Consider the following 15,765-nt stretch of genomic DNA (forward strand, 5'->3'; position numbering starts at 1 on the left):
GATGTGCCAACAGGACCCTATATCCTAAGAACATGTAGCATTCTGTTTCACTGTTGGAACCTTATGTCTGCCCCAGTGGTTTGGGTCAGTGAGAGCTGAAATTTGGTCTGGAGAAATGGAATAGCGCAGGATTTAAGGTGTATCTATTGTCTTTATGCTGAGCCTGAAATGAGGTTGGGCAGCAGCTCTTTATTTTTCTCTGCCTGGCAGAATTTTCACCTCTCTGGCAGTTCTGTTTGCTGCGTGAGCTTGTGGAGTTTTTGAGGTGGGAATGACTTTGAGAACACTTCCCAAAGGTCCAGCGATGCAGGCTTTCTCTTGAGCGGAGCTGAGCATTTAAGTGAATTTGTCGTACTCTGAGAACCTGAAACATCTTGACTGGTTGCCCCTCCATTGATTTTACTCGGTAGCTTTGAGACAGGAGGCCTTTCTTGGTGTCTTTAATCAGGAGCATATGTGGAGGGGAAAAAAAAAATGGTTCTGAGGAAAACTTCTGTTAATGCTGATCATTTTTCATGGTGTTCTAAAGGATCCTGGTGTCTTGCTTTAAAGCAGACAGCAGGTGGAGCAGCTACCTCATGCAAAGCTCCTGAAGCAGTGCTGGTGGCCTGGCAGCACCCCCAGGGGATCCTGTGTGCCAAGTGGGACGTGTCCTAGAGTGGGAATGGTTTGTTCTGTCACTGGCTGGATTTTTCCAACAGTTAGGGCTCCTGATGCTTCCACTGGGGTTCACCTGTTTGTCCTACTGAGAGGTGTAAGCACCATCTTCTTTTGTAAGCACTAAATACTGTTTTTACATACTGGGGGGCAATGATGCTTTCTGCACGTGGGCTGTTAGCAGTGTTGCAGCTGCTCTTTGCCTTTCCCTTTTCAATCTCCTTGGAACTTTCTACTCTTGGCTTCTTTTTACTGCGTAGTTCTTCGGGTTGGATTTCAGGTCCTTGCAAATCAGAGGTAAGGTGACTTTGTTCACAAAGATTTGCATCCCATATGGTGCTGAAAGATAAAATTTAATTGTGCCTGTGCAGGTTCTTGGGAGCTGTAGGGCTCTGCAGTCTGTTGTTTCCCGAGTTTCTTCTTTAAGGCGAAGGAGTTGATGCCCTGCAGCCTAGTGTCCAGCATTTTGCATTTCTGACCTAGATACAACTTCTTGGTGACAAATGCATCACTGACATTTACTCCAGTTATATGTGCTGCTAATACCTTTTGGAACAAAAGTAGTCAGGGCCTCCTGTTGTCACTGAAGCTGTTGTAGATTTGGGTGTACAGTGAGAGGAGTGAGGTGATCGTGCAGACCCTTCTCTCACCAGCCCTAAGTCAGGAGCTGCTTGAGGATGGGAGGTCATCATCTTTTGTGCCATTGTGTGTTGGCACAGTTTGGTTCGCCTCTCTTTCCCAATGGGAGACTGTGAAGGTTGGACATGCTGGAACGCATGAGCACTGCAGTGCTGAGAAGAGCTGTGTGTGTGGCAGCCTGGGTATGCCAGCACCTCAGGTGGGGAGAACATGCACACGTGTTCCTGCTGGGGAGGTCTGTGCAGAGCTGCACACACTGACACACAGCCAGGCACAGGAAATAGAGGGCTGTGGTTGAATATTGATGATGTTTGAACTAATTAACGAGTGGAAGCAAAGCTGGATGAATCTCAGAGGTGCTGCCCTCCTTCCACAAGTTGTGTCCTTGCCTGTAAGGCCAGGTGTTTACATGGACTCTGGTTTTTGCTCCCTGCCTCCCCCCAGGAGGTCTCTTCACTTGAGCAACAGCTGCTTACCTTCCTGCTGGTATTTCAACACAGCAAACACTCTGAGGGCAAGGAGAAATCGTCCCTGCAAACCCCTTTGCACTTTCCACTTCTCTGCCCAGAAAACAAGGTCTTATCACCAAGCTTACTGTCAGGGCTCACATGCACTTGTGATTTTTGCCATGGCAAATTCTTGCCCCTACTTCAGTGCCAAGGCTCTCCCTTTCAGCACTGCAGTGTTGAGGTTTTGGTGTTCACAGCCTTAAGTCTCTGCGCTCCAAAGGTGGTGAAGAACCTTTGCTCCTAATCTGCACCCCGTGCATGGGAATGACACCTCTTTGTGCAGTCACGCTTACCTGAGAGGTAGGTTGGGAATGGCCTTATGGGCAGAGTTGTTTGTCTTGTTTTGCATTAGGAAAGGTGATGTAGCCAAAACAGGGCTGTCTGGGAGTTAAGAAAGCGGTGGTGGTGGCTTTTGCTTCCCTCTCCCAGGTGGTCTTCTTTCTGGCAGGAGCAGGGAGGGAGGTCTGTCAGGTTGGCTGGAGCTTGAGGCAACACCCAAGTGGCTGCCCTGCTCAGGACCTTGCTGGGAGCAGAGCTGCTGCTGCTGCTGCCTTGTGGCAACTTGCCCAGTGAAAAGTAGCAGAATTGACCATGCAGTTGTTAATGAAAATCACAAGCAGAAAAATGTAGCCAAGGCCTGTGATTGCACTAATTGGTGGCATCCTCATGAATGTGCCAAGAGCCATTCTCCTGATCTCTGCCTAGTAATTCTTCTCATGTCATGTTTCAGCATCTCCTGTGTGATGCAGACCCTGCCTGGCGGATGTGATAAGTGTGGAAGTTGATGTAGAGCTGCTCCTTTGTGTTCAGATGTTGAAAGCTTTCAGTGGAACAATCTGTGAAGAAGGTGTTGGAGTTGGTGCTGGGTATTGCAGCCTTGCATTCTCCATCTGTGAGATGAGCTGGATCAGCCCAAGCCAAGCAGGAACTTCTTGGATTCTCTCAGCAGGCACCACTGCCAAGAGCTCAGTTCTGTTTTCTCAGGTAGCTCCTGTGTGGGTACTGATTGCATTGAGGGCCCCCAAAGCCATCTCTTCCCTAGGCTGAGCAAACCTGGCTCCCTGTGCTTTTCCTTCCAGAGCAGATATTCCAATCCCTGAATGCCTTGCTGGTTCTCTACTGAACTCATTTCAATTTGTCTGTGTCTTTTCCTGTATTGGGGGGAAGTTAGATGCAGTATTCTTCATAGGGTTTACAAAATATGGGTACAGATGGATGGCTTCCCTTGACCTATCACCTGCTGTGTAGCTAGCAATTAAAATGCCAGTGCGTGTAGCTGGCTCATGTTTAATGTCTTGTTTCCTGAAATGCCCTGGTTCTCTTCGTAAGAGGAGCTGGAAAGCCAGGGGTGATCCTGCAGGCACTTGGACAGGGCGCTAGGCTGCCCTGATAGGCTGCTGTTGTGGCACAGATACCATGGGGGTATTCCCTGTGCTGAGTTTAAAAACTATGGTTTTGGAGGACTTGACTTGCAAAATTGTTAAGACAGGGACAGTGACATTGGAGTCAGGCCTGAAAGAGGAGGGGTGGGCAAGAGCATGTGGCATACTGCTGTCACTGGGCTGGCATGGCTGACAGCTGTCCAGATTCTGGAACGGGTGCAGATTGGCCTTGCTATAATAAGCTCTGCAGGCAGGGTCTACTCCCAGCTCTCAAAAGCCTTCAGATCCTCAACTTTTTCTTGTCCTCTGCATGTTCTATGGAGCTGGATGCTCCTTCTGCCCAACGCTTTCCTCCAAATTTGTTTCTTGTGAGAGAAAACGGCAAACCCAGCATAGCTTTTGCCCTGGGACAGGTCTTTGGCTTCCTTGACACAAGTGCACTGCGAACATTCTCCCCAGTTTCCTTCCAGGAAGTTGTCCTCAATCTGCCAGTGCTCCTCAGCATCTGACCGCCTACCTGTGCAGGGTGCAGCCTGCAGGATTCCCCTTGAAGCTCTCATTCTTCCCTACATCTGTATTCTTTGATGCTCGGCAGCCTCGCCCTTCCTGTTAACACTCTTATCAGAGCCCACAGCTGAACTCCCCTGCTGTTGGCACAGGGAGGGGAGGCAGTTCTGCACTGCAGTCTGATGGGCTTTGGTGTGGGTGGTAGGAACAGTGTGATGAGAAAGAAGCCCATGTGTGAGGGGGAGGGCCTGGAGGAATATTCTTGTTACCTGTCCTCGCACCAGCCTCAGAAAGGAAGCCTTGCTCCCACCAGGGGTGACCCCAGCCATCCCAGTAGCCATCCTAGTAGTAGCATCCTAGTAGTAGTGCTGTCCATTGTGGGTTTGGGCAGAGGTGGGCACTGATCCCGGGTCCGTCCCCAGGTGGCAGGTGAGACCAGGGGCTCAGAGCTCCCTTCACACTGTGCTGCTGGACCTCGTGCTGCCAGCTTCATGGATTCTAAGGCCTGAAGTGACTGTTCAGTTATCCGGGGGCCCTGTGTAACTCCAAGTGAGAAATGCCATTATCTTCTTTAGCCTGTAATGAACTCAGTATCTCTCAGCTGATGTATTTTCCATGACAGGATGGAGGATGCTAGGAGGCAGAGCAGATGGCACTTCCCTGGTAGCGTGGCCCGGTGCCGTGTTTCCTATTTGCACTTGCTTGACTACAAGCTCCAGCCTCTTTTCTTCACAAAGTTAAAGAGCTCTTTCACACCAAGTATTTTCTCTCTGTGAAGTGCTTACAATCAAATCACCTCTCAGGCTCCCTTTTTGGTGAGATAACAGACTGAACTCTTTCATTCTGTCTCTGGCAAATGTTTTTTCCAGCCTCCAAATCACATTTGTCATTCTTCTGTACATCCTACTTTTCTTTTTTTTTTATTTTTTTCAAAATCCCTTTAGAAATGTGGGCACTAGAACGGATCCATCCCACTCACCACAACCATCCACATCTCTTCTTTCCCCACTAATAGCGTATGCAGGAGACAGAGTGCTCTGTGTAGAGCAAAAAAGGACTCTGTGGCCCATGAATGACTGATTTCCCCTCTGCCTAATATTAGCCCAGGTGGGTCAGTCTCACTGTCATTGCCTGCTGTCAAACCCACCAGGTTGGCAGGTCCTGGAGGGTAAGAGAACAAAGAACAGTGAGTTTTTGCTGGGAATTGTATATACTGTTGTTTCCATCATTGGTACTTGACCCTTGGTTTAGCTGCCTTCCCCACTGCCCTATCTTCCATGGAAAAGCAAGCAAATGGAGGCTTTAAACAGAGAAGAGGAGGGGAAGGCATCTGACCAGAAAAAGACACAGAAAACAAGGAATGAGAATGGTGAGAGAAGCAGTTGAGTATACAGCTAGAGGGCATGAGTGCAAGAACTCATTCTGTCCAGCATTGAAAGGGCTTTGGTGGGGCACAAAACTGTCCTACAAGACCCCCTCTAGCATATGTAATCCTGCTATCTGAGTTGCTCTTAAACTTCTCAGCTTTGCAGGACTGGGTGATTGCTTTATCAGAGCTGCTTACATTAACAGGCAGTAATGGGCACCTGTGCTAAAGAGCCTGCTTTAGATTACTGCTGAATGCAGATCAAACTCTCTGCAGCTGGGAGATTACGAGGGGGAGGAGTGGTAATGCTTACGTTTACTCTGTCTTTCCAGCAGGTGCTCCTCTTCCCCCAGGGCTGAAGCATTTTTGGTGTTTGTTTCTTGTGCCTTAAATCTGCAGTGGCACCAGCCGGGGCTCCATGGGAAGCGTAGCTGCGTGCTTCTCAGGAGCATAGAGGACAGGCGCAGCTCACGCAGTGCTCATCTCTATTCTTTGTCACGTGGGTGTTTCTAACAGAAGCTTCTGCTAAAAATCTTACCTTGAACAGTGAAGGTGTGAGAGGAATTTGGCCCTTGGCTGTTCCCTTAGCCCCCCCCGTGTCACCAGCTATGGGTCTCTCCCCCTAGCATACAGCTCCCTTGGCTACTGCTGCATCAGCATTCCCTGTGCACTGGGCTCAGCCCCTTTCTGTTGCCATTCGTCATTTCTGATCCAGTAAATAACAGTACAGTGAGGGACTGATGTAGATTGTGGGTAGGAGTCCTGGTGTAAGGAAAGAAGGAAAAATGGAGGGTCTCTGCAGAGGGAGAGCACTGGGCTGTGTGATGGAAACGCAGAGGGTTGGCTGCAAGCACCTGAGGATAAACCATGCTGGTATTTCAGGAGTGCAGCAGCCTAGTGGATCCCAGGTGGTGAGGAGTCCTGCTCCATGTGGGAAGCAAGGCCTTTGTAGGCTTCACTACAGGACTCCAGTCCCACAGTTCTGAGAACCATACCTTGAGCAGTAATAAATTGACCTAAGCTGCACTGCTCACCCTTGGCTCTGTCTCTGCAGGCTGCAGTGCTCTGGCAGAATCCCATGAGAGGCACCCAGTGTCTGTTGCAGGGGACTGCAGCAGCTGTCCCACTGCCACGCACATCCAGTGCTCACATAAGTGGCAAGAGTGGGTGCAGAAGGAGTTAAATGGTGCTGGGAAAATTGGTATTTAATCCAGCATGGTCCCTTCTAGCAAACCTAGATGGGAAAATGCCTCCCTGTTGGAAACGGTGCCTCTCAGAAATGGAAATGCAGGATGGCTGGGGATTAGGGTGCCTATCGCTGGAAATGGGTTTCTTATCGTCTGTGTGTTGAATTGGTGGGACAGCCTCTGAAAATTGAATTGCCTTCCCTGTTTCTGTCTCTGCCATTGCATCCCTCCTGTGCTGTAGCTTTGCACTTGCTTTCCTGCCTCTGGTCTCCCTTGTCCCTACGCTCAGCAGAGCGGTGTCTGTCTGCAAGGCGTTCACGTGGGCAGGGCTGGCTGCATTAGGAGGGCTTCATCCTTGGGACTCCCAAGGCCGGGATAAAGACCCTTTCCAAGCTTCCTTCCAACTCTGCAAGGACAGTAGAGGCAGGGCCTGACACAGGGCAGTGTGCGAGGAGGCTTGGGATGATCAGAAGACATCAGACACAACTGGAAAGGAGGACTAGTGGTGAGCAGCTGGGGGAGAAACCAGACTGAACATGCAGCAGGAAAGAGACTGGCTGACTTCTCATGAGACAAGAAGCAGCCTTGATCTCAGGGCTTTGCTGTGCCATGCAGAGGTGTGGCATCCCACATCTTGGACTGTGACTGTGGTGGTCATTCGTCCTCATTCCTCCTTGCAGCTTGTCTGTGGTGCGAAACATGTGCCACAAGCATCAGTCTGCACACAGCTCTGTGCTGCTTTCAGGTAAACCCACGCAGCGTGGCTGTTTAGTGCACCTGTATCTTTCTCTGCCACCTGTGGATCTTGCAAAGAAAAAATGGTGGAGCAGACATGGGAGCCAGCACAGAGCTGTCCCTGTGTCACCTGTGGATACTGAGGGTCACCCAGCTGGGCTGTGCCTGGCCTGGATGTGCATTTTATCACCTGGGGCTCTCACAGCCCCTCGGGTGTGTGGTCATGTGTTTAACAACTATTAAAGCAACTTCTGTTTCATTTTGGGCTAACGCTGATAAATCAAGGTGACTTTGGGGAGAGAAATAATTCCTTTCCTCGGATTTGCATAATCCTGGCTGGTGATATGATAATGGTGTTTGTTAAAGACAGGACACAATAAATTAATACTGTTAAGTTGTTGCTGCAATCTGCAAAGCAGGTAATTTACTGTGGGTGCAAAGGAGAGAGTGAGTGCTGCAGGCACAGCCATAGCCTCTGTCCTCAGGTTTCACTATGTGCACCTGGGTTCACTGACGTGGTGCTGCAGGACAAGCAAGGAAGAGCTGGTGTGATGCATAGATAGAGGTGCTTGGTAGAGGTGCATTGGAGTCTCACTCATTCCCTGGGCTGCAGCTGCAGTTCCAGAGCCATCCTTGCATGTCATATCCCACTGGAATCCTAATGCACCATTTATCTCTGCAGCTTCACAGCTCTATTAGAAGGAAGATGCTGTGTGGGAGCCAGAGCTGGGTTTCAAGCTAATTGGATTCTGTGTCTCCGTGGTTTCCCATGTAGGCAGGCAACAGGGATTAGTTGTAGTGCTTCTGAGGAGCAGAGGAGAGTTGAGGATGACCTGCATGGGGATTTCCTCCTGCATAACCCCTGCTGCTAGCAGAGGACTTTTTAAACAGGCTGTTGAGGCGGAAGGGCTGGGAGCAGCATGTCCTAAATCTTTGGTAGTGTTGCTGCCTGAATTTCGTGTTCTCTTCCTAATTCTTTGAGCCAGGTGCTGTTCTCTTTCCAGAGAATAAACCAGCTCAACCAGCCTCCTGGTACTGTTCTGGTCTCTCCTGCTAGCCCCTTGTAGGGGAAACCAGATGGAAATCAAACTGTTGGTGTCTCCAGAGCACAACTAACCACCTGCCAGAGTTACTCCCCTTTGCCTCCCTGCTCCCAAGCCTAGCTGCTGGCTGGAAGCAGTGCACATCAGATATCCATCTTCCCCAAATTCCTAGTCTGCCAGGGGAGGAACGGAATTCACCTCATTAACATAGATTTATTCCTGTATAAACATTTCATTGCTTTAATTGCAAACCAGTCATACTGCAGGCAGTGGTGGTGGCAACACCTCCATTTACACTGAGCATTGGAGGCAGCAGGGTGTGTATGGCACGTGTCTGAGTGCGTACAGGGAGGACGTGCCATGGTGTCTGCATGCAGAAGTGTGTGCTGTGCAATGCAGTGTCAGCTGGTCTGGGTAAGGGGCCCTTCTTCCTGGCAGTAGTGAGGCCCTGGGGCCCCATCCAGCTGAGCACCAGTGCAGGAGGATGCACGCAGGCAATGGTCTGTTGGACTGACAGCTCTGTATGTGCAGAGGGGTTCTTGACAGCCTGCTGCTGCATTTCATGCTCTCTGCTCTCCCACATTCTCACCCAAACGTTAATTTTACGGATGCCTTTATAAATCTCACCGTTTTCTCCTGTTCATGGGCTTCATGGATTTCATCATGCTGAGAGATGGCACTTCTGGCCTCTGGTACCAAGCTATCAATTTAATACTCTGAGTGTAATAAAAAACATGGGATGGTATTAAGTCACAATTACTCTGCTGCTCTTTGCTGTAACTCCTCCTGTTCCATCTGAAAACCTGGGATCCAGAGTACGTGCATCAGCTGCTGGCAGAGCTACATGCACAGGACAGCCAGCACATCCCAGCTTGGAGCTGCCCGTTTCCCAAACTGTGAGCTGCTCTCCTGCTTGCCAAGAATACAGAGGTATCCCTGCCTCTGTCAGACCAGACCATGTAGATGTTGAGATTGCTGCCATTCATTTTCCAGGTCTGTTGAGTAAATGTGGACCCGTAAGAGTCATTTTTTTTCTATTCTGTTCTGCTGGTTTGTGAAGTTGGGACATTTCTCATACAGAAGGCTCCTACAGCAGCCCAGCCGCAGGGTGCAGTGAGTGCCCAGGTCCCAGCTGACCTATCACTCGAAGAGCGACAGCAGATGGATGTGAAAAGCCTTTAAATTCAGCACATGATCAATGCTAAACCGATCTCTTGGAGTCCTTTATAAGATTGCCCCAGCCTCATGCATCCAATTTTAACAAAAAAATCAGTCGGCACGCTGGGGAGATGTGAGAAATGCTGTAGATCCCATTTAGGATGCAGAGAGCCAGAGTAAGTAACTTCACATTGTTTCTTGCAGTAAATAATTTATTCAGCTTACATTTTGGTTTATTGCCCCTGCCCCCATCAGCTCCCTTCTACCAGTTTCCTTCTTTTGTCCTGAAATTCCCTCTCTGGATCACTTCTGTCGCTGTGATTCCCTGCCACTCACACGTGTGTTTGTGCACGCGCAGTGGCACAGATCTGACCCAGTTCAGCTTCTGCTGGTTGCCGTTTATCAGGGCCAGCAGTGCTGGAGCAGGGATGCTGCCTTTTCACCCAGCTTCCTCACCCCGGGCTCTTCCCCAGCACTGCTTTTACACGGTGTCAGAATGCGTTAATGAAAACGTTTGGAATGCGTTAGCAATGCTAATAGTATTGCTGTACTAATTAGGAATGCCATTCGAACGAACTCTCGCTTAACGATACAAATTACCAGCCAGCCAGGCGCAGAGCGAGGGCTGCAGCTGCTGCATGGAGAGCAGCGATTACGGGGTGTGAAGCTCTGGCACCGGGCCTGGCAGCAGAATGAGGCCCTGGGCTTCTCCGTGCTGTCAGAGCCAGGAGGAACCCTGCAGCGGGCGCTCTGCATCTGGGCCAGGGTGCATGGTGGGCTCTGCCCTGACTGCACAGCTTTTCTGGTGCGAGCTCCGGTGCTACTGCTGAACCAGATGGCCTGTGTGTCGATGCAAGTGGCTGCAGCTGCAAAAAGAACAGTTTGACGTGAGTCCCTGCCATGGGAAGGAGCTTGTCTGGCCCTGTTAGCAGTGGCGAGGCTTGTACTGCAGCTCCAAAGCCCTTGGCTGCTCCTGGGCATCCTGCTTCTGGGAAGCTTGGTGGAAAGGGCTGATTACAAATAGGTGGATGTCTCCAGAGCTGAAAATTGTAGTTGGGAAGAGCATCACCTGCATATCCCTGTCCCCAGCCTAGTCCTGTGTGTTGCTCCTGGCTGCACTGAAGACACGACACAGATTGAAAAGGCTCTCAGCAGAAACCATTTGGTGCCTGAGGAAACCAGAATCCTGCAGACACCTTTCATGGAGTGGTTTTGTTGGAGACAGGTGGATGCTGAGAGGATCCAACCCCACCTTTGGTTCTGTTTACCTCTGGTTGCTGTGAAGGGCAGGACAGTCAAAATTGGGGGCTGTGGTCTGTTTGCCAGACCCAAATGGCACCTTCAGGAGCGGATCTTCAGACCTTGTGCAACCTTCATGGGCTGTTTTACTGCTCCTTCCAGCCAGGCAGCAGGTGACCTTTCGGAGAGAAATGATCCCAGCATCAATGTGATATTTTGCATGCTGTCCCCTTGGGAATCGGTAAGTATTTATAGGCCAAATCTGAGTTATTCTAATCCTTTGTTTTGTGATGTGCTGGCAAGGTGTCACCATCTGGAGGTCGGGGGCTGCTCTGGGTGTTCTGGATCCAGACCAGAATGCCTGAAATGCCTTTGGAGCACTTACTGGGCCTTGGTCCAACCAGAGCTGATGCTAATGATGCAGAGCACTGCGTAGCCCTGTAGGTGAGAGCTGTGGCACTCAGCACCTCTTCAGCCATTCTCGAGTCTCTGACTTTGCTTTCTGTTCAAGGAAACGCCTTGGCTTGACCCCATCCTCTCCCTGTGGGATCAGGCATGCCATGCCCATGGGGCTCTCTGCTGGCAGACCCTCAGTGGCAGCAGCCAGTGGTGCAGGGCCTCTCACGGCCGCGTCAGGCAGCACTGACAGCCCTGGTGTGAAATAAGACGAATGGGCTGAAGTTGGTGAAAATGATTCTAATTTATAATCTACTGCTTTGTGGAGCTCCCCAATTAATTCTCTGTAGATACATAAGTAGGCCACATGTTTGCTTTGCTTCAAGTGTAATAAACATTACGCTCTGTCCTCTGCTTTTGGTGCTGGTTCCTGTCAGAGCGTTAGTCCCTATAGCTAATTTCTCACACCTGTCTCCCAGGCTCCTGGGAGCTGGGCTGAGCACAGGGAGGAAATGCCAGGCTGCAGGAAACTTGTGGCATGGAGAGATAAATTGCTGATCAAAGGGCTAGCACACAGTGCCTCTGAATATTTAGTTGCAAGCGAGGCAGCCAAACCCACTCAGGAAAGAGCTTTGTTCTTGAAGAGCTGTTTGCCTGGCTCTGCTCTGCAGCAGTGAGCAGCTGGGGTGTGGTGGGGCGACGGGATCAGCTCTCCTCTGAGCCGTGCAAAGGAACAGATTTTGGGGTGTGACAGCAGTAAGGGGCTGTACTCAGCTGTTGAGGTGGGAAGGGTTCCAGAAGGTAGGTGGGACATTCCTCTATCTAGATGGTAAGAGTGCTCAGGTTGAGGTGGCAAGTTCTGATGAAGAGACAAGCACCAAATTTTGCTGGATGCGTGACCTTCCTGCTTGCCCTGGTCTTTCTAGCTGCCCAAAGACCTTCCCCAGACCTTCATCTGCATTCTGCACCCAGTAAAAAACCATCACCATTGTTTACTTGCATCAGCTTGCTCAGTATCCTGACCTTGCTCTGGTGCTCTGTCAGTTCATTGGGTGAGGAAGCACAAAGCTGCTTTGCTTGTAGAGATGGATTTGAGGGAGGGTGAACAAACAAATTGCCACGCTGCCCGCAGGTGCCAGTGAGCACCTGTTCCCAAGACATAGAGCGCAGTCTGGGTTTGGGTCCAGAGCACTGGACATGGAGAGCTAAAGCACTACAGCAGGAGGATGGACAGAGCTCTTGAGACTGTGCAGCTGGCTGGAGGCATTTCTGTATGGCCCAGGGCAAAGCAGCATTGGCCTTGGGTGCCTGCTGCTCACCCTGTCCCCAGCAGCAAGCTCCTGGCAGCTGCAGAGTACGTTTCCAGCCCTGAGATGGAGTGTTTCTCCCTCATCAGTCCAGTTTGGTTCAGGAGTGATGGAGCACTCACAGCAGGAGTGAGCTCAGACTGCTGGGCAGCCAGGCTGCTGGAGCATGACTTTTTAAATGCTTTCCATTACAGCTCTCTGGGGCTTGTGTCTCTCCAGAGCTGCTTTTTGCACAGCAGGGGGATGGAACTAGGTGATCCTGAAGGTCCCTTCCAACCCAAGCCATGCTGTGATTCTATGGTCTTAGCAAACAGGAGCTTTCAGATTACATTGCTGCGAGGGCAGCTCTGGGCTCCTTGAATGTATCCCTGGGGAGAGCTGCTCTGCACCTTGGTTTGAGGACCCCTAACACCTCTGCAGAGGCTGTGTCAAGGTTCTGGCAGTGGGGAGGGAGAGGGCAGTCTCCTATGGAGGAGGACTGTGCATTTCAGCCTTTCTTAGCCCTGCTCTGCTTCCTCTATTCCTGTCTCCTGCTCTTTCCTTACCACAGTGACATCACTGAGAGAAAACAAGGGACTGCAAGGAGTTGGAAGAGGTGTCAGAGCTGAGCATCCAGGCCCACCAAGCCCAGGACCTTCCTCAGCCCCTGGTTCCCTCATCTTTGTCCTACCTGCTCATACTCAGAGAGCTGCCAGCACGGTGCTTGCACCCAGCATCCCCATCCTGGCCTGGCTCCTGTCCTGAATATATTTTTACATGTTATGACTCAGAGGTTTTTAAATTTAATGGGTTCTTTTTTTCTTGCTTGCTTCTTAGCACCTGAACTGGATCCTCTCTGAGCTGCTGCCAGCTCCAAGGGATTACAAGTGAATAATTCAGGTTCGATGCTGTTTGAAGTTTCAGGGAAGGAAGTGCCATGTGAGGCCTGCTCCCCACACCTGTCCCAGGGCTATGCTGCTCCAAAAGCAATCTCAAGAACACCCTGAGGAGCCGCACTGAACATTTCTGCGTGGATGTTGCCTTCCCATCTCCTGGCAGCCTGGACTGAGGCTGTTTGTACAGGAGCAGCTCCCCAGCATCAGAAGATTGCTGCAAGGCTTGAGAGTGCCATGGAATGAAGTGCAGCATCCTGCTTGACAGCCTAGGTCCAGGAGGGGTTAAATGGCAGACTGTTGTGTCTGTTCCAGCTGCAATGAAGCATAGAGAAGAAGGCAATGGAAAACATGACCTGCTGTAAAGAAATTTACAACTGAACGTAAGTCAAAAGCTGAATGGCTGTCAGAACCTGGGAGTTCTTCTGTGACAAAGATGGTTGGAGCCACATCCATGGGCACTCATGTTTGGCAGCTTGTTCTCAAATGGCCTTCAGAGAGGTTTCTGCAAGCAAAAGTTTGTGCTGAGAGAGGGAAAGAGAGGGATAGCACAAAGGTTCTCTTTGAATTTCAGAAAGGCTCTTAGGGATCTTTGGAGGGATGGCGATGATCACAGAGGGACTATACTTTGTCTCAAGGGGTCCCTGCTGCTAGAAAATGCCTCTGGGAGTCTGTCCTGGATGAGGCAGTGCTTTCCTACCCCACTGCACCGCTGCTCAGACACTTCTCTTTTCAAACAGCACTCACAGATCGCCTGTTGCTATTGAAACTGCTATGGCACCGATGGCAGAACCAGGAGGAATGAGGCTCTGGGAGCTGCAATGAGGCATTGGGAACTGCTATCCAGCCAGTGCCTTCGTGCTGCTCTCCTGCTGAACTTCAGCAGGAGAGCTGAGTTTGGGTTTGCTGCTGCCAGCACCTTTGATCCTCAGGCTGAGGGCTGCAGGCGTGGCTGGAGGAGGAAGGGGTTTGCAGTGCACTGAGTGATGGAGATGCAGAGGGTTTGGCCTCTGCTCATCTTTGCTGAGCACAGAGCTCATCTTTGCTGAGGTGCTCATCTTTGCTGAGCACAGAGCACAGCTCTGCTCAGCTCTCCAACCCCTCGGGGTCAGGAAGCAGAGCTCTTTGCATCCCAGGGATGTGTGTTCCCATCAGTGCTCTCCACGGCCTGTGTTTGCATAACGCCAGGTGTTGCTGCTTCTTGAGACCAGGGACACAGATACGCTGGGAAATTATTTTTAACCTCCTGCAATTTGCTGTTCAGAAAGATGTCACATTTGTCAGGGCTGGTTCATAGCAGCCGCAGTGGAGGCAATCTTTCCTCATATATACACCTCTTTTGTAAGGTGGCTCTCACAAAATGTAAGTATGATCTTTGATGGCTTCTGAGAGCTCTTGGAAGAACTAACAAGCATATCACAGGGTCCAGCATTAAACCCTTCCCTGCTGGGATGCAGTTGAGAAGGGAAACTATCAGGCAGTTTGAGATCCATTTAACAGCAATTAGTGTAGATGAAAGAAACGCTGACGTGAAAGCGCCAGTCTCTGTGTGTAGGGTCAGAGGAGGAGAGAAACGTGGAAGCGAAAATGTAAACGTGTCAAAACGTGGTTATGTATCCTATGAAACAACGACTTCCTGTAACTTTTTTCATGCGAGCAGAAGCCAATCAGTCTGTGACATGATTGAAGACCTGCAGTAAAACCGTGGAGCTGACAGAATTGGAATTCTGTATGTGGTATGAAAGGAAAGGCAAGCATCCAACGAATGAGAGCCAGAAGCTGCAACAGCAGAAGTCTGGACAGGAGGACTGCCCTTTGGAAAGGAGAAATCACCTCTGGGAACAGATATGGAGCACTTACAGAAAGCAGGAGTATTTCCCAGGAAAACCCCAGGTTATGGCAAATGTGGCCCTAAAGTACATCCGAAAACTGTGACTCAGAATCTGTTCTTCAAGGCTGCATCTTCTGGAGGACTCTAGGTAAAAGCACATTGTGGACTTCATGCTGTGAAGTGCTGTATGAAACGCAGAGGTCAGGTTGGCTTCGGAGGGGCAGGTGGGGTTGGTAGTGTGGTAGCCCTGGAAAAAGGAAAGGAAGGAATACAGAATAGCAAAACTTCGTTCTGTGGGCAAAGGGCAAGGTGGGCTACATTTCAGTCTGTTCTAGAAGTTCCTACACTGGTAGGTCCTACACTCGTGAAGTAGGAGAGATGACACAATTTGCCATTTGGAAATACTCATGTTTGTTACAACGTTAGGGCTGTTCCCTAGGGTTGATCCTGGTTACTGAGTGAGCTCAACGTGGTGCTCTTGTGCTGTGCCTTTGGGGAGGCTTGGGTTCCTGCAGCTGCACACACGTATCATGAAATGATTCACAGGGAAATCTGTTAGCAGAGACAGAAGAAAAACACATGGCGCAAGGAAAGCATATTTCAAAGGCAGCTCTCTATGAGAGGGGCTGTAGGAGCCAAGGGGTTCACCAGGCGTGCACAGACATCTGTTAAAAGGCAGTGGATCTGTTGGCAACGGCTGGGCAGGGTTTGCATAGGAGGGGGTTGGGCATGGGAAAGGATGGGTTTTCATGCTGTACCTCCAGATGCAGGCACTGGACAGGGGCTCCTTCACCTGCAGTGCTGGGGCTTTGCTGCTCCCTCCCAGCCACGTTATTTTTCAGGCTAATGAGCTCAGCCATTACAGCACCAGCGTACTCCAAAAGGGGTCACATTGCTGCACCTTGCTGGGGTGCAAGTCCAAAGACCATCCTAATAC

This window comes from Tympanuchus pallidicinctus, unplaced genomic scaffold (genome assembly GCF_026119805.1).
Source record: "Tympanuchus pallidicinctus isolate F22 unplaced genomic scaffold, pur_lepc_1.0 scaffold20, whole genome shotgun sequence".
In the NCBI taxonomy this organism is placed as follows: Eukaryota; Metazoa; Chordata; class Aves; order Galliformes; family Phasianidae; genus Tympanuchus; species Tympanuchus pallidicinctus.